This window comes from Arachis duranensis, chromosome 9, assembly GCF_000817695.3.
Source record: "Arachis duranensis cultivar V14167 chromosome 9, aradu.V14167.gnm2.J7QH, whole genome shotgun sequence".
In the NCBI taxonomy this organism is placed as follows: domain Eukaryota; kingdom Viridiplantae; phylum Streptophyta; class Magnoliopsida; order Fabales; family Fabaceae; genus Arachis; species Arachis duranensis.
Genome location: NC_029780.3, coordinates 102,500,053 through 102,519,951, shown reverse-complemented (window position 1 = coordinate 102,519,951; position 19,899 = coordinate 102,500,053). Strand labels below are relative to the sequence as shown.

The 19,899-nt window shown below is 31.1% G+C and overlaps 1 non-coding gene across 1 annotated transcript; it reads right to left on the bottom strand.

Moving 5' to 3' along the window:
• Positions 1–16,589: 16,589 nt before the first annotated feature.
• Positions 16,590–16,673, bottom strand: TRNAL-CAA (transfer RNA leucine (anticodon CAA)). The gene has a single exon. It is a non-coding gene; the product is annotated as a tRNA-Leu (tRNA).
• Positions 16,674–19,899: the final 3,226 nt, after the last annotated feature.

Below are 19,899 nucleotides of genomic sequence, written 5' to 3'. Positions count from 1 at the left end.
TTTTGTGATATACCTAAGGGTTAAATCATCCAAAAGGACGATTTTAATACCAAATACAACGTTGGGGATGATTTTAAATCCAAAATAATGATAAGGATGAATTTAATTACGACCCTAAACATTAGGGACCAAATCAATACTTATCCCTATTTTTTATTTATTAAAAAGAAATAAAAAAATTATAAGATAATATATTTCTCACAAATTAATTTTTATACTTTACATACATATTTGATACTTCAACATGGAAAAAAATTCATATAGCTATAATCTGATTTTTTTAGTATATTATTATTTTTATTTTTTTCAAAATATGAGGATAGTTTAAAAAAAAAATCAAAATCAAAAGATATGGTTTGCAATTTTTTAAAATTCGACATTCAACAAATCGGTGGGTCTATTATTTTCAATATTATGAATTTTATAAAAAATAAAATTAAAAGGTCTAATTTTGATATAAAAAATATTTTTAAATATATTTTTTATTTTTTATAAAAAATAAAATTGAAGAGTTCAATTTTAATTTTAGAAATTTTATAATTTTCTAGACAAAAATTAGAGTACTTGATTTTAATATAATTAAATTTTTTATTTTTTAAATTTTGTAAAATCAATTACTTCTAACTACTACATCATATTTATGAAAAATAACTTTGCTAAATAACTAATTAAAATATTAGTCAATTACTGTCAATAAATATGTAACAAGGAGAGAAAAAAACCTAAATTCACACACTGCGTTCCAAAATCGCGCTACTGCATTGCGCCGCCCACCACCTTTCCTCGCTTAAAACTTATTCCCATTGTCCACCACCGTCCGTCAAGTCCTTTTTTTTAGATTTTCTCTTGGAGAAAATGTGAATTCAAATTAAAAAAAATTATCTAAAATCAAATAAAAACAAACATCCAAAAACCATTCGAACACTAAAAAAAGAAGCATATAAAACTATTTAAAAAAATCCAAAACCTAGAAAAAAAAGAAGGAAGCTACTTAGATAAAGACATCTAAAATGTCTTTTTTTAAAGATATTTTTTAGTAATTAAAATTTAACACAAATAATAAATTAAACTATATTATTTTTGTTAAAATTAGGTCAAACAAATTAATTTGATCGAAAAAATAGTGAATATAATAGGAGTATTTTAGCCATTTTTATAATAGGATATTGTAGTTATTTTTTATAAAAATAATATTAATTAGACCAGTTCAAGATTTGATTTGCCATTTCTTCGGTTAAATTAATTTGTCTAGTCTAATTTTGACAAAAATAACACAATTTAATCGATTATATGTATTACATTTTAATTATTAAAAAATATTTTAAAAAAAAGACGTTTCAGACGTCTTTATTTAAGTGGCTCACAAAAAAGAAACATCCAGAACATAAGAAAAAAAATATTCAAAACATATAAAAGAGGTACCTTCGAAATTTAAGAGAAAAAATATTCAAAACTAGTAAAGTGAATCATCCAAAATCTACAAGAAGAAGAAGAAATCCAAAACTAGTAAAAAGAATCATCTAAAATCTACCAGAAAAAGGCCGGGCCGTGTGTGGCGTAACCATTGCAGTCGCTATCTTGTGTGCCGTCGACCGTAGAGGACGCGTTGCTTTTGTCGATGAATAACTGGTGCGCGGTGAATGATGACGGGCGCACGGATTTGATGTGACATGGTGGCGTGGGGTAGAAGAGATACTAAATGACGCTGCGGTGAGAGGATTTTCATGCAGTAGTGTCATAACGGGCCGAGAGGAGTTGGAAGAAGATGGAAGGCATTGCAACGAGAAGGGTTGGATTGGAGACGGACAGTGTTGCGACAAAAATTGTTAGAGAAGAGGATGCGACATCGTGGTGAAAAGAGTAGGGAAGGAGAGGCTTGGCGACATGGCGATAAGAGACGAACCAGGAAGGCACAGCAGTGCGGTAACACAACTTGGAGAGGGAGACGCGACGTTGTGGTGAGAGAAATTGGAGGGAAAGATCACGTTGTTGCAATATTATGGATTAGAGTAATAGCATGCGTATTATTTGAGCGCATACCTAATTTTTTGAAATTTTAAAATTAAAGTTTTTTTAAAAATTGAATGCTAAATTAACTACTTAACTGCATATGGAGTTAGTTACTTATTTTTTTTGAAAAAACTACCAAAAGTACCCATGAAGTTTATGAACGCTGACAAAAGTACCCATAAATTAAGAAAATTAACGTTGTACCCATGAAAGATGAATTTCGTATGACAAAAGTGTCAAAATCCTAAATTTTTATTGATTTTTTAATAAAATTTTCAAATTACCCACCCTTACCTCATTCTACCGTCACTCCCTCTCTTCTCACTTCTTCTTATCTCCTCACTTACCCCTCTCTCAAAAATCCTCACAGAGTCTTCTCTTTTTTCACTCTTAAGGTGACTACAACATCTTCATCACGCGCCTGTGACCCAACCTGAGGAGAATATCGCCGTGGCGCACTTGTTGCAGCCGAGGAGAACGTCATTGTGGCGCGCTTGACCTAGCAGAGGAGAATACCATCGTCGCACGCCTGAGAAGAGAGAGGGGTCGTGGTGCTTTTGCATGCAGGAAGAGGGTTCGGTAAAGAGAAATCAAAGAAGAAAGGGAGGTGGTGCCGTGGATGGAGGTTCTGCCATTGACGATGTTACAGCTAGCGAAGAAAAGCTATTTCTTTTTTTAAACATTTTTTTATTTTATTTTTCTTCTTTTCAGAAATTGATTTAATTACTACTAAAATGATATTGTTCTATTTTTTTAAATCTACTTCTATTTTTTAGGAAGGCTGAGATTGATTTACAGAAGATCAGGTTTATGACTACTTTTACTTCTGATTTTTGCTTAAATAAATTTTAAATTTGATGAATGAATTTGTTGGTTTTTTATAGTTAATGGCTGTTTCTACTTCTAGTTTTGCTAAAGTGAATTGAAATTGGATGAATGAATTTGAAAATTTTTATTGTTGAATATTTTTTGGTGTTTGATAGATTTGGTTTGGGTATGGATTGCAAACTTATGAGTGAATCGGTTGAGGTCTGATCCTCCACCACCACCACTACTACCATTGATTTCGGTCTGGTTTGTTGTAGGAGTAGTTTCGGACTCCATGGCAAGAGTTGGTGCAGATTGGGTTATGAAAGGTTGAAAAAGTGAATTGAGGTTGAATGTAGGGTAGTTTAGGAATTTTATTAAAAAATCAACAAAAATTTAGGATTTGGATACTTTTGTCATACAAAATCCATCTTTTATGAGTACATCGTTAATTTCCTTAGTTTATGGATACTTTTGTCAGCGTTCGTAAACTTCATGAGTACTTTTGGTAGTTTTTCCTTTTTTTTTTTATAAAAGGTATCGCATTGATGTCATTAGCATATATATTATTCAATCAGAATTTAAACAACTTTTGCTGTGTCATAAAACCACTCATCCCAAAAGCTTAAGTTGATAGAAGAAGGTAACATTAATGGTTATACTCTAATATTTTCCCTCAAGCAAGAGCCTCTCTTTAGGATCGAACTCTTAACCTTTCGGACATAGAGCTTTGATACCATGTCATGAAACCACTCATCCCAAAAGCTTAAGCTGATAGGAGAAGGTAACATTAATGGTTATACTCTAATATACCGATTGTGCCAACTGGTAAAGCGGTAATCTCATTTACGTATGTATTATGAGTATATAGGTCTTGTTAGATTATCATTGTTATAGTAGATCACGATATATAATTAGACGAATTAATACTGTTTATACTAAAAAGGAAACGAAAAAATCCGAAGCTCTATTAATTGATTGAGAGCCAAGTTATAGTAAAATTTCAAGGTTAACTTGATTGTGATAGAAAAGGTTGCAGATGACTAGTTGAACTGTATCCTTAACACAAATTAAAATGTGCAGAAAGCTTATCTCTCCTAATCCCTTTATGTGTTGGTCCATTTCCCATTTGATTCGTTCGTGACGCTGCCTCTTGTCTCTTGGGCACGAGGAGAATGTGTGCGTGTGTGCCCTGTGGGTCTCTCTCTTTTCGTATAAGGGATTGTCCATTTACAAATTTTCAACAACGTCGCTGGCGCAATAATAATGTTGAGAAATGTGTACGCCCCTTCTGGCATGAATAATCCATATCCACCAGCCAAAAAAACGTGTTTCTACTCTTATTACTAATAAGTATATTTGAATTACAGTTTATAAACGAAAATTTACATAAAATTAATTTTGTAAACTTGATTTTGATAAAAAATAAGTTTGTGTTAAAATGATTTACGTTTAGTAATTTTTGTATCAAAATAAATTATAATAAAATAAATATTGTTTAGTTTATACCGTTTAAAATTATTTTTAGATAAAAAATTATTAAAATAGACATCAACTTAAATAATTTTTTTATATTATCCTATCATTTTAATTTAGATATTTTTAATCAAATATGTTACATTTTGTAAGTATTAACGTTACTTTAGTATTTTATTACATCGTATTCTTATTCTAATATTCTCAATAATCTTATTCTTAATATTAATTTTGGAATTTAACGTTTATGATTTTATTATTATCTATGATTAATTTTTTATTTAATTTATCTTTTTTAATGGAATAATAATCTATATTATAAAAAATTACACTAAAACATAGCATACGAGAATAGAATTATAATTATAAAAGAGAATACTAAAAATAATAAAAAAAATTAAATATTTACTTTGTAATAATTAAAACAAATCTCAAAATTCTTAATGATCTTTTTATATAGTATATTTTTAGTATTCTGTTTTTAGTATGCTATAATTTTTTACTACTATTATTATTATTTACCGTTAATTTTGTTTAATTTACTTTACCTAATATAATCAATAAATTATATTATAAAAAGATAATAACAAACATAATACACAAAAATCACAATTATAAAAGTGTATAATGTCAAACAAACAGTTGAAAAAAATAAAAATAATAAATAATAAAAAATAGAGCTCATATAAATAGAAATAACAAAAATTTTATAAATAATACAATAAGATACATAAAGAATAAAGCTGGTAAAAGATAAATAAATAGTTAATATCTATGGCTAAAAGCCGTTAAAAAAACGCAAAAACTAAAAATAGTTACTTATTGTAAACGTGATTTTAGTAGCAAAATCATTTTTGCATTCATGAAAAAAATATTTACCAATTAAAACTTTTAAAAAATCTTACTTCTTCCCTTCCAACGATTTTTCAAACACCCTAAACTACTATTATTTGTCTACTAGCCTTAGTTTTATATTTTTCGTATGCAAAAAATCGGCAATTATTCAGCTATTGTATAAAGAAATATGAACTTGGCATTTTATAACTTTTTTATTATATTACTGTTAAAAAAATTAATAACTCATTAATAGTAAGTCTAATTATTCTATAATAATATTTTAATTATTTAATTGGTTAATTATTTAATTGAAAAAGAATAATTAATATGTATAAATATACAAAAATATATAATAATTAATATAATAATTATTTTTTTAGCTTTAGATAAAATATTCTTTATATTTCTGTACATAGAACTATAGGTGACGTATTAACTAATTCCAGAGTGTGAAAAATACGAAACCTTATATACCATATAAAATTTGTACATTTACTAAAATAAAAAATTTGAAAACTTTAAACTTCTATTAATCAGATGATTTATTTAACAAATAAATTTTTGTGTCAAATGTTTATTGTATTTGAGGAAGTAAATTATTATTTTTTATCTACTACGAAAGCTTAAAATATTAATAAATTTACTGACAAAAAATAAATCTAATTTTGCACTCATAAAAAATGAGTTTCGATTGAGAAAATTATTTATATTCTAAAATATCTAAATGACACCTCCAAACCTACCTTATTCCACTGCTAAAATATAATTCTTTATTGCCACCAGTGGTTGAACCAAAAATTTTATAAGAGGAGTCAATTAAATACAAAATAAAATATAATATAACAAAAAATTAATAAAATATAATTTATAGCATATATATTAAGAAAATAATAATATTATATAAAAGTTAATATTTAACTATATATTTTAAAATTTTGATATTTTTAAATTTGCTTGACGATACTTCATGGAACTAAAATCATCAATTATCATCTTTGAAGTGAATTTTGAAGCAATTTCCTTTTCAATATATACAATCATACAATCTGTTAAAAATTCATCTTCCATCTTGTTTCGAAGCCTTGTTTTAATAATCTTCATAGCTGAAAAGGCCCGTTCAGTTGTTGCTGTTGTCACAGGAAGAGTCAAAACAAGACGAATTAATTTATCAATTAAAGGATATATATAATAATAAAAAATAAAGTTATTGATTTTATTTTATTATTTTTGTTTTAAGTCTCACACAAAAATAATTCTATTAAGTTTTATTCTCACTTCAACCTTTGAATTTCACTATCCATTATATAAAAAAATAAATTGATTAATTTAAATAAATAATATAATAATACTTGACATTGTTACTAACTTAAAAAAATTGAGATATACCTCTTTGAGTTTTTATTGTGCACCTAATTGTCAATATTTTACTCTTCATTTCAATATTTTTTGTTCGGGATAAGTACTGTTTTGGTTAATCTTATGCTCTCAAAGAGAGAGCTCATGTCGCAACTGCCACTGCTGGTCTTTGAAATGGTCACCAGAAAAGGGAGGAAAGGGAGATCTAAAACCGAGAAAAGGGAGGTCCAAAATTGGAAAATACGAGGAACACGACCACCACCACCACCACCATCACCTTCCCGACGACGACGAGGAACACAAGGAGGGCAAGGGGTAGGTGCAACACTGCGAGGGCGACAGTAAATTGCGGCGCTGGAAGGGCAACAGTGAGTTGTGACGGCGATAGCTAGGTGCGACGAGGCTTCCTTCTCTCTAAGTCTCTGCTTCTCTTTCTCCCTCCCTTATTGACGATTTCGAATTCTTTCTCTCCCCCTCTGCAATCTCGCTTCTTTCGACGGTGGTGGCAACAGCACCACCATTATGTCATTTGAATGTTCTTTGAATGTTGAATATTGTGTTATTGTTGATTTGAATGTTATTGTTGATAATGGATCCTTGAATTTGAATATATATTCTGTTGTTGTTGTTGTGGAAAGAAATGACTGATAGTGAAAATAAGAGGGATGACGGTGGTGGAGAATGTAGAGAATGCAAAGTAAATGGTGGTGGTGAGGAATGCAAAATGAACGGTAGTGCAATTGTATTGTTGTCTTTTAAAAAAATATTTTATTTAAAAGAATAATTTTAATATTAAATAAAATATTAGAAACGATTTTAAATTTAAAATAAGATTAGAGACTATTTTAATTTTGACCCTAAATTTTAGTTACCAAACAAATATTTATTCCTTTTTCTTCATTATATATCTTGGTATGGAAAGAAAATTGAAATGGAAAGACAAAAATCTACAATAGTCCACCATGAGAGCCACTAATAAGAGACAAAAGTGTGCGCTGCTCTCATGTTTTGATGGAATAGAGAATTGGCCAATTAGGGTATCCATTGAAATTTTATTGGAAGAAAGATAGACTATTTTAATTGATAACATGGGCTACCATAGTAACTGTTTTTTATTATTTATCAAAATGGGTTATTTATTAACAAGAGCCCATAGACAATAGCCCAATACATATTGCAGACTTTAGTTAAATTTTAGTTTACAAGGTTCTACAATATATTTTTGTTTTAATCTAACATCATATATCAAAAGCACTTAGAGAAAAAGATAAAGAGGTTCTTAACCTTTTGGTCTGCGAACATTTATATCTTTGAAGATTTGAAAAAATATTTAAGTCCTCGACTTTCTTAAAATTTGGGCATATCGATTCCTGGATCGTCTAATTTGTCCTATTTTAAAAATTTTCTCACGTGTGCATCCGTATATCAACCAGACCAATACAACGGAAGCCATGTTTGATTTTTTCGTTGGATCTGCTAGATCCAAATGAACAGAAAGATCAATGTGTCCAAATTTTAAGAAGGTCAGAGACTTAAATGTATTTTCAAATTGTTGGGAATTTAAATATTTGCGATTCAAAAAATAAAAAATCTATTTGTCCTTCTCTCAAACACTACTTGGAGTTCTACACATACAAGTCATTTGGTTTACACGTTATACAAATTGGGAGAAACTTAACAAAAAGCACGCTGGCCCATATACGATTTCCATGGCGTGATTTGCGTTCCTCCTTCTCCTCATCCTCTTCCTTCTTCTTCTCCTACTCTTCTTCTTCTTCTTCCATGAAAACGAGTTTCTTGTCAAATTTGTTTAATCTCCTTCGTGCGTTTTCTCTTTGCCTTTTCATTTGTTGTTTTATCTGCGTTTATCATTGGTATTCTTGCTTCGTTTTTTTTTTCGATTTTCATGGTTTCTAAAATCAAGCTTTGAAATCGTTTTGAAGATAATGGAACTTCAGAAATACACCCAAACGATTACAGAAATACACCCAACCAATTATAGAAATACACCCAAACGATTACAGAAATACACCGAAACAGTTACAGGAATTCACCTAAACGATTATAGAAATACACCCAAAGGATTACATAAATACACCAAAAGGATTACAAAAATACACCCAAAGAATTTACAAAAATACACCCAAAATTCTTTAAAGTACACCTTATGCATAATTCAGAACTCTTCCTCTTTCTCCTCCTCATCTTCTGCTGCTTCTTCTTCATTTCTTATTTCATATTCTCATAATTCTTTTTAGGAGGAAAAAATCAAACAAAGAAAAAAAATACATAATGTTGCAAAATCAAAAGAAGAACGAGGAGAAAAACGACGATGAAGATGAAACACTTCAAAAACAAAGAAGAAGAGGCACGAAAAAAGAAGAAGAAGGAGAAGAAAAAGAGGAGGCATGGAGAAAGAAAAAGAAAAAGAAATAAATGACTTGTATGACTTGTATAGAAAAACGCTTGTATGTGGAGAATTTCTCATAATATCATTGTACACAAAAAACACTTAATATTATTTACTACTACTATTTAAAATAAAAAACTTAGGAGACCATGATCATCTTAAGTCCGATCAATCTGTCACTAATCGCTACTACCGCAATCTCTAACTTTTTACCACCACTCGAGTTAAAATATTTTTTCATCAAACTCTCATCTTTAGCTACTAACATTTCTACTGCTATGGCTGGTGCACGAAATTGTGATCTCAATGGCGCCAACAACTTGGTACGCACAATTGTAATATCACTCTTCTTCATAACTTCGCACAACTAACCAGCAAGTGCACTGGGTCGTCCAAGTAATAAACCTTACGTGAGTAAGGGTCGATCCCACGGAGATTGTCGGCTTGAAGCAAGCTATAGTCATCTTGTAAATCTTAGTCAGGCGGATTCTAATGGTTATAATGGTTTTCTAATATAAAGATAAATAAAGCATAAAATAAAGATAGAGATACTTATGTAATTCATTGGTGGGAATTTCAAATAAGCGCATGAAGATACTGTGTTCCTTCTGAATCTCTGCTTTCCTATTGCTTTCATCCAATCATTCTTACTCCTTTCCATGGCAAGTTGTATGCAAGGTGTCACCGTTGCAATGGCTACTTCCTATCCTCTCAGTGAAAATGGTCCAAATGCGCTGTCAAAGCACAGCTAATCATCTGTCAGTTCTCGATCATGTCGGAATAGGATCCATTGATCCTTTTGCGTCTGTCACTACGCCCAACACTCGCGAGTTTGAAGCTCGTCACAGTTATCCCATCCCAGATCCTACTCGGAATACCACAGACAAGGTTTAGACTTTCCGGATCTCAAGAATGCTGCCAATGGATTCTAGCTTATACCACGAAGACTCTGATCTCACGGAATGGGAGGCTCGGTTGTCTGGCAAGGCAGCCATGCGTCGTGGGTTAGGAATCCAAGAGATACACACTCTAGCTTTCACAGGTAGAACGGAAGTGTTTGTCAGGCACACGTTCATAAGTGAGAATAGTGATGAGTGTCACGGATCATCACATTCATCAGGTTGAAGTGCAAATGAATATCTTAGAATAAGAATAAGCATGAATTGAATAGAAGAACAATAGTACTTTGTATTAATACTCGAGGAACAGCAGAGCTCCACACCTTAATCTATGGTGTGTAGAAACTCCACCGTTGAAAATACATAAGTGATAAAGGTCCAGGCATGGCCGAATGACCAGCCTCCCTAAATGGCATATGAATTCAAAAATAGGGAAAAAGACCCCTATTACAATAGTAAAAGGTTCTATTTATACTAAACTAGTTACTATGGTTTACAGAAATAAGTCTAAGTGCAGAAATCTACTTTCGGGGCCCACTTTGGTGTGTACTTGGGTTGAGCTTGAGCTTTACACGTGTAGAGGCTTCTCTTGAGGTTAAACGCCAAGTTGTAACATGTTTTTGGCGTTTAACTCTGGTTTGTGACGTGTTTCTGGCATTTTACTCTAGAATGCAGTATGGAACTGGCGTTGAACGCCAGTTTGCGTCATCTAAACTCGAATAAAGTATGGATTATTATATATTGCTGGAAAGCCCTGGATGTCTACTTTTCAACGCAATTGAGAGCGCGTCATTTGGAGTTCAGTAGCTCCAGAAAACCTATTTCGAGTGCAGGGAGGTCAGAATTCAACAGCATCTGCAGTCCTTTTTTACCCTCCTATCAGATTTTTGCTCAGGTCCCTCAATTTCAACCAGAAAATACCTGAAATCACAGAAAAATACATAAACTCATAGTAAAGTCCAGAAATGTGAATTTTGCATAAAAACTAATAAAAACATCCCTAAAAGTAGCTAGATCATACTAAAAACTACCTAAAAATAATTCCAAAAAGCGTATAAATTATCCGCTCATCAATGGCCACTAACACCACTGCCCCCTCTCATTAAAATAACATAATAAAAATAAAAATAAACATAGATGGTATTGATCATTGTCGCAGACTATACCATCCTACTTTAAGGCAATCTTGAACCCTCGATTGGCTCACGAGTATTTATAAATAAGGAGGAGAACTTACTCATAAGACTACAAAACATTAATTTATGCTTTCAATTTAAGGTAGAACAGCAGGTCAGTGGGATCTTCTATAACATTTTTAGTTTTAATGGAACTGCTAGGTTTTGAAGAATAAAAGCATTTGAAGACTCTGGTAGGTGGTAGCTAGATCAAAAGAAAGAGTGAACCAGTTTCATCACTCATGCATCAACTTTAATCGAGGAGGATAATTTAAAAAAAATCTCAAAACCATCCTGTTAAATAAAACATAATGTTTTGAAGACTTTTATAATAAAGTAACCTAATTATAATTTTCTTATATTCTCCCATTAATAACGAAAATAAATTCATTTTAGTTATCATATGAGTTAGCAAAGTTAATAATAAAGTACATGTCAATTTATTCTAATTTATTGATGATCTACGGAGACTGGGTCAATTTTTCACATTTGTTGATGTACAATTTATTCCACTAATTGTGTTTGGTACAATTGTGGATATACAAACTTGACGGTACTACATGAGAAACATGCTCGACTGTGACAGTGTCATGTTTCATCAAGTTTTCTGATCGTTCCTATCGTGTGTTGAAGCATTCAAGCACTGCAAGCCACTGGTATCGGTTGACGGAATACACTTGTATGGCAAGTACACAGGGACCTTATTGATGGGAATAGCACAGGATGGGGTCAACAACATACTGCCCATAGTTTTTGCGCTTATCGAAAGAGAGAATACAGACTCATGGTACTTTTTTCTTTTAAACTTAAGGAGGCATGTAGCTACTCAGTCGGGAATTCTACTTATCTCTGCCGGGGCACCTGCCGGAGTCATCACCTCTGGGATCATGCAACACATCGGGGGCTGACAGAAACCTCTTACTCCGCACACAGTACCACCTATAATAATCATGACTCGGGCGCAATGTATCTGCTCGATCAATCTGTAGCCGGTATGATACAGTATGTCAGTTTGCCCACACTTCGAACCATGTTTGTAGGCAGATGGGGCACCATCCATCGTTGTTGCGAGCCGATTGTCCATGAAAGTATCGATGTTCAACGGAGGGTTTGGCAGTCCTTGTTTTTCCCCGAACTGACGCATGACTCTGTCTATGTTAACAATATCGATCCACCAGAATAATATCAAAGGCACGACCGCTGTATAGAAATCTCCATGTGGGGCACCTAGAAATCCCCCCAGCACTCTCGACATAATACGTGCATCCATGTACGACATCCACATAAACTACAAGCACCAAACATCCAAGAAACCGTTAAACATATGCATGTGATGAAAAAATAATTCAACTGTTTCAAATCATGACATTAATTACCTCATCCACCTTCAGGTTGTCCAACTTCAAGCGGTGCTTAAGCAAGCGTTGCTCAGCATAGTCATTCTTCCCTTTCTTACCTGCCCACCTATACAAAAACATGTTGCTCATAACGTAGTTTCATTTTAAACGCACATGAAATAGTACAAATACAAAAACACAAATGAGATGCGGTATAATGTATTACCTTGTAGCTAAGGGAAAGTTATACGGACTCGTCATTTCTGGTGCCCAAAAAGGTAGCGTATAGTATATCCATGACATCAGTAACGTATAGTAGCCAACCATTCCCTCGGTGTTATAATCAGTTGCTAGGCACATTGCTCTATATAACCAACAGAGAACCGCACTGCCCCAGCTATAGGTACTAATGGCATCATAGTTGGCCAAGAGAGGAAGATAACGGATATGGACCGTGTTGTTTGCCTTGTCCGGAAGTAGAATGCCACCCAGCAAATACAGAATGTAACAATGTGCGTACTATATGATGGCGTCCTTTGGAGAGTCCAGCGGCATCTGTTGGAGCCGACTTCTGAGCCACTTCAATTTTATGTTAAACTTTGCGGTCCCAACATGTCCATCAGGAACTTCACCAAGGAGTTCCTCACACCATTGCCAAATATCTCTCTGGTGGAACTTACTTCAAGACCTTAGAGTGTCGCTCACCAGCTCACCGTCGATTGGTAACCCCAACTGCATAGCAACATCCTCCAGAGTAACAGTACACTCACCCTATGGGAGATGGAATGTGTGGGTCTTAGGATGCCATCTTTCCACAAGAGCGCTAATCAATGGGTTGTCATATTCAAAACGCTTTATCAAAGACGCATAATAGAATCCGGCTCTTCTCAGATATGGTTCAAGCATTTGCCTCCTAATCTCCATACTTGGATATGCTTCATCTGAAGTAAAAAGGTCGACTAGTGTGCCATGCGGAGTCAACACACATGCCGGCTGAAATAAAAAAGGATCAAAACACAATTATTCAATTTACAACAATTTTTTTTAATCATCAACAAATTTTTATTTATTTATTAAAAAACTCACCTTCAAATGTAAATGCACAGAAATGTGAAATTCATCCAACCTATTAAGGTTTTCTTCCACATTAATTCCACTACTACTCATTTTTATGAATTAAAAAAATATTTCTCCACTACAAAAAACTTTTTTAACTGCACCACAAACACAACAACACACTAAACCCCACTACTTCTTTCCTGTTTCCTACCATTCGAATTGGTCTCTTCTCCTTTACCCCCTTTTATATTGCTTCACCCACAACACTATAATAAATTGCCTCTCAAACTACCCACTGCATGCTCGTACGGGAACTATCACTACTAGGAGTTGCTGCCTTCACTGCCCCGCTGCCATTTCGTGTGCATCATACCTGAGGTTCACCATTTCGTGTGTCATACCTGAGATCCACCATTTCGTGGCTGATGCACTAGGAATGGGTTGTGTCAGACGACAGACTACATTTCGTGGCCACCATTCTTGAGATGGCTCCTATTTCCATTTCGTGGCTGACCCTTGCAAATTGGTTGTGCGTATTTAAGGAGGAGTTTCAAACCATGCATATATTGGGAATCAAACATTTTTCTATGCGCATTTCAGTAAAAAAGCCATTTTTGTCCCTAACGTTTAGGGTAAGTCTCAAAGTTATTCCTAACGTTTAAATCGTCCTATTTAAATTCCTAATGTTTTAAAATTAGCTAAATGTTATCCTGCCATTAGAGATCTGTTAACATAATTGATGACGGGACAAAATTGAGACGATTTTGAAACGTTAGGAACGTAAATAGGACGAAAATATTGGGAAAAAAACGATACATAAAAATAAATTTTAATTTTATCCTTCAATAATATCAATTTTTTACGGTACATAGTTATTCAATTATTTTTTAATCACATCTAAGTAAATTACACTTAATCACATTACTTTCATTTTAAATAAATTAATTTTTTTATAATTTTACTTTTAAAGATTTTTACTTAAACATTAAATAATTTCGATACATAAAAGACAAAAGGTACAATTTATACTCTATTGTAGTATCATTTTGATTGTGTACTAAAAATATAAACCTTTTTTGTACATAAATAATTTTAAGAATGACCTACAAACATGGTCAAACAAGAGTCAAGTTCCTCTTAAAGGTATTGGGTGAAAGGATGGAACCCAAAAGAACACCTTGAGAAGTTGAATTTTTCTTCAGTGGAAACTAAATTGGTAGAAGTGAATTGGTTGGATTTGGAGTGTAAAGGTGTCATCTAGTTAAAAGAAAATCAAACTAGACGTCCTTTCACTGATGTCACATGCCATGAGCTTTAGTTTAACGTGTGGAAATCAACTTCCTCCATTCAACAGTTGAAAAGACTTAAAGTGACGGGAATACTAAAAGATATTTGGGATAAAAAAGAGTAAACCAAATATCAGACTAAAACTATTGGACAATAGATTTCCTCTTCATCATGGTTTTACACTATAAAAAGGACCTCAAGCCACCTCTGTAAAGCACCCTTTACCCTTCACATTCTTCTAGATCTTTCTGACTTCTGAAGCTAATAAGCTAAAAAATCCATCTTTTCCTCTACCCAAATTTTCTTTTATTGTTCTTCATTTCAGTCACCACCTTCACGAGTAAAAACTGGCATTCTGGTGTTCTACCAAAACACTCGACAACTATTAACCAACCCCTGTCTACTTTAAACAAAGGTCATTCATCCTTTTGTGACATTAATGGAGGTCTCAACACTTGTTCTTCACATCTATTTCTCATCATTAGTTCTTCTATTGCTTATTTGTCATTAATAGAAGTATTTTTCCTCACAAATTTACTTACCCCGAATCTCTCATCTTAACCATTATTTTTCACTTAATCTATTTTTCACAAAATCCATCCGAATCACATTTTTTTCTTTTTTGCAAGTTTATATACTAATCATTTTACAAACATTTCATGATGAATAAAAATCTTTGATAATAAAATTATAAAAAATAAATTTATTAGAATAAAATGATTAAGTTTAATTTACTTAAATGTGGTTAAAATATAATTAAATAACTGTGTACCGTAAAAAAATAATATTATTAATAGATAAAATTAAAATTTATTTTTATCTATTATTTTTGTCTCAACGTTTTCGTCCTATTTAAGTCCTTAACGTTTAAAATTGTTTTAGTTTTGTCCCACCGTCAATTCTGTTAACAGATTTCTAACGGTAGGACAACATTGAGCCGATTTTAAAATATTAGAAACTTAAATAAGACGATTTAAACGTTAGAAATAATTTTAAAACTTACTCTAAATATTAGGAACAAAAATAATACTTTACTCAATAAAATATAATCAGACCAATGAACCTAAGAAGTAACACAGGTTAAAGATGAACGTCTTGAAATAGTGGTTTGTATGAATAATTAGAGTTGTATTTTAACGATAATATTAAAGGATATATTTAGTATAACTGAAATTGAAATATAGTCATATAGATGAGGATTTTTACATAATCATGGGACATGAGAAAACAAGAATAAATGACTTTATATTATGGACGTTTAGTTGAAATCAATTTGTTTGGATAGTTATTAAGTGATATTTAGATATATTATTATATAAATAATATATCGTACATGTAATTGATTAATACTAACCATAGGACATAGAACAAAAAATCAATGAATCGTTCAGTATTTTTCACTTTCTACGTAAAGAGTTTCTATTTGAAACAGTAGTTTAATTTTGTTAATTTATATATTAAGATAAAATATGTATTGATTATTGAACACTAGTTCAACAAGGACAAGAGCAATGTTTCTAAATTATGTCATTCTTATTTGTAGATCTGAGGTTATGTAAATATAAAACCACAAATAAATGAAGTTATGGCTCAAATTTCTCTAGTATTCTTGAAGATTTGAAAATCTTTTTTCAGTATGCTTTACAATGCTTTTTTGTTTCACTTTATCATATAAGTAATTTAATTTGATGATATTTAAATATTATGTTTCTTGCTTCATATTATGCCTTATATATTATTTATTATGACGATAAATTATGTTAGGTTTTATTTATATTTTTAATTTATTAAGTACTCACTACATTTTGTCATTTTTTATACGAAATATAAACATTATATATTTGTTTAATTTGTTAATGACTAAATATGCTTAAACAAATGACCTTTTTTATAAGGTAGTAGTAGTGATAGAAAATAAAAATAACAAATTTGAAATTGTCAGAAGTGAGATTTGAACCCACGCCTTCGTTAGAGGACCAGAACTTGAGTCTGGCGCCTTAGACCACTCGGCCATCCTGACTTGTTCGTAAGAATTTCTAAAATTTATAATAGAATCTTTTATAATCTTATTTTTCTATTTTATTTAACATAACATGTAGTCATGTATGTTGCACAATGTAATATATGTTAATGTATGCATTTATGTATTCTAGTAATATATCATCTCTCATATTAAATCATTTTTCTTCACTCCCTACTTTTTTTTCAAATATTAAATATATTTTTTTAATTTTATAATTTTCATTCCCTATACAATTAATAATATATATAGTCAATCCAATTAAATAAGATATCTTCCACATATGATTTTTTATTTTTAAATTAATTTTTTATATTTTTAAATAATCTTTCTTTTATTTCAAAATTCTTGTTTTCTAGAAATAAATAATTAAATTTAAAATTGAATTGATAGTTTTTTTAATTTTAAAAAATAAATTTGTTCAAAAAAAGTTTGTTTTAAAATACTAATCTGATTAGTAATTTAAATACTCAAGTTGACGATTCTATTTTTATTTTCTCTTTTGAAATTCATTCATCTTCCTATTTTTCACATTTTCGTTAATCTACTACTATTTTTTTTATCACATAAACTATTCTCTAAAACAATAGATATCTTATTCCTTTTATGTTATATTCGATTTTGTTGTTACATTGTATACATTTTTGAATGTTTATTTATAAGATCTATCATTTTGAATTTTATTTTACTACAAGTTCACTGTTTCATTCATAATTATGCTTAATAATTTTATTCTTACAATTTTATGAAATAATCAATAATTAGATAAACTCCTTTCGAAAATTCATGTTATATATATAATATATTAGTCAATATTTTATTGGAACTACTGCTGATGTTTAATTGAAGATTAATTATTTATGTCCTTTAATATTTATTAATGCTAATGTGATTTCATTACATTTGTGATAAAGTTTGTATTCTATTTATAGTACATATATCGCATCTTTTGTAGAAAAAAAAAAACTGAACTCTTTTAATTGTTCTACAATATTATTCCATTTTCAATGTTGCATTCAAAAATAAGTAAACATGTTAAAATGAGCCATGTAACAAATATTTCTTAAAAAAATTGCTAGTCTTTTTTTATATAATGAAACATTGATATGCATAGGTTGTTAATAAAAAAACGTATAATTTCTTTTTCAGGTATGACTTATTTTTTTATGAAATAAATATTTTAAATATTTGTTTTGTATATTTTTCTTTTGAATAAATTATCATTTGTATTCATGAAAGATATAAATACTGATAAATATATCTATAGAATAAAAAAAACTCACCTTATAATCACGAAAGATTACCTCCATATACCAAAAGTACTCTAACATTGATTACGCACTTAGTCTGTTAGTATCTGAATCTATATGGCAATAAAATCCGACCAAACCTATCTACATGTTATCGTTTTAGAGCCATTTAATACAAAAATTAAAACCCTAACATGCCTTTCTTCTCCAATTTTTACCTTATCCCAGAAATTGAAACCATTTTATTTTTATTTTTTCTTCAAACACGAGCACTAACAAAGAAAATTTCTCTAATCCTTGGAAATGCCTTTGCGCAAATTAATTCTGCTACAAGTAATGCAAGCTGCAGCATTGCTTCAATTTTGAAGAAGAAAAAGAAGGAAAAAAACTTGACGGAAGATGCTTCTGTGGGTTGGAGGTTGCATTGATAAATCTAACACGATAACAAACCCAAATAGATGGTTCATTCGATGTCCTCTCTAAAAAATAATGGCTATTTTAATTTTTTTTTGTGAAGGTTATCCTTTTTTAATTTTAATTGATAGTTGAGTGGGTATTTTGATTTTTCAGATAAGAGATTGTAAATATTTTGTGTGGGTGGATGAGATCGAAGAAGGTTGGGAGGGTTTAATGAGATCAATAGTTAAAAGGAATATAGAACATTCTTATGCGATATATGAAGATGGATTGACAATTACTACAGTTAGAGGGAAGAATAATGAGGCTTTCTCCGTAATGGCAAGGAAGATAAAAAAATTAGGAGAGAAATTAGAACAAGCAGAGTGTTGCTTGTAACTATGGCTTTGGGGGTTTTGTTTTGTTTAGCTTGTAACTTGTATTTAATGATCAAAATATAGGATTGATGTAATTGGAGATCCTTGTTGTTTATGACCATTGTTTCCTGTTCTTAGAATGACAAGAAGTTTAAACTAATTCCATTTTCAATGGTGTGATTTTTATGTTATTTAACATAAGTACCCATGAATAATTCAACAGTTGACATAATTATCCATGAATGGTTGACTTATCCAATAAAATAGGTATTGTCAGAATTGGGATTTAGGTCTAAACTAATAATTTCTCATGAACTAAATCATGTCATACATAACTGAAACACAATACTCTAATTCCATAATACTGATTTTAAGGTTAAAGTAACATGTAGCATCTGACACATTGTGGATTCATAAAGAAATACAAGGGTCTAGTATCTATCTCGAATACATCATAACACCAAAATAAAATAAAAGAAGCTACTATCTCTCTTGATTACATGAAAATACCAACAAAACAAGCACCAAAGTCTAATGCTTTTCAAAAACAAAATTGAACTAAAGTCATAGGCAACATATTTTTCATCAACTAAATATCTATGGCATTGGAGTTGAACTACTGCTCTAACTTAATACAACATTACTAGGCCCACCAAAAGAGAATAACCTAACTATAGATGTTCTCCCAGATCCCACCAACCTGCCTCTACCTCTGACAATTATTCCTTTACTTCTAACAGTTGATGTTATACCAGGTGTAGAAATAAACTGCATGAAATGTGTAGTAGTCCCAACACTAGCACCTTACATTGTTTAGGGTATAACCACGAGTGCAGCTTCTGAGTTATTTGTGGAAGAATTTGTAAATAGAGGCCTAGTAGATGGCAAAGCACTTGGAAAAGGTCTCTTAATATTTTTTCTTTTAACAGGCTTTCTATTTGTTGCAGGATTTGATGAAGGTTGTGGTTGAGGCTTTTGTAGAAGATTTAGTTGAAAATTTGGTTGAGGTTCCTGGAGTTGAAACAAGAAACAAAATAGTAGGTGTGAGATAAAATTCAATGGCAAATAGCAAATGAAATATGCAACAAATGAAATGGCTTTTACAACTGCAGCCTGTGGGGTTGCTGAACCACTTCCCTCACCAGTGGTTGCTGCTTCAGCATCCGTAGTTTCTAAGATTTTCTCCCAATATATTTTGCCCAA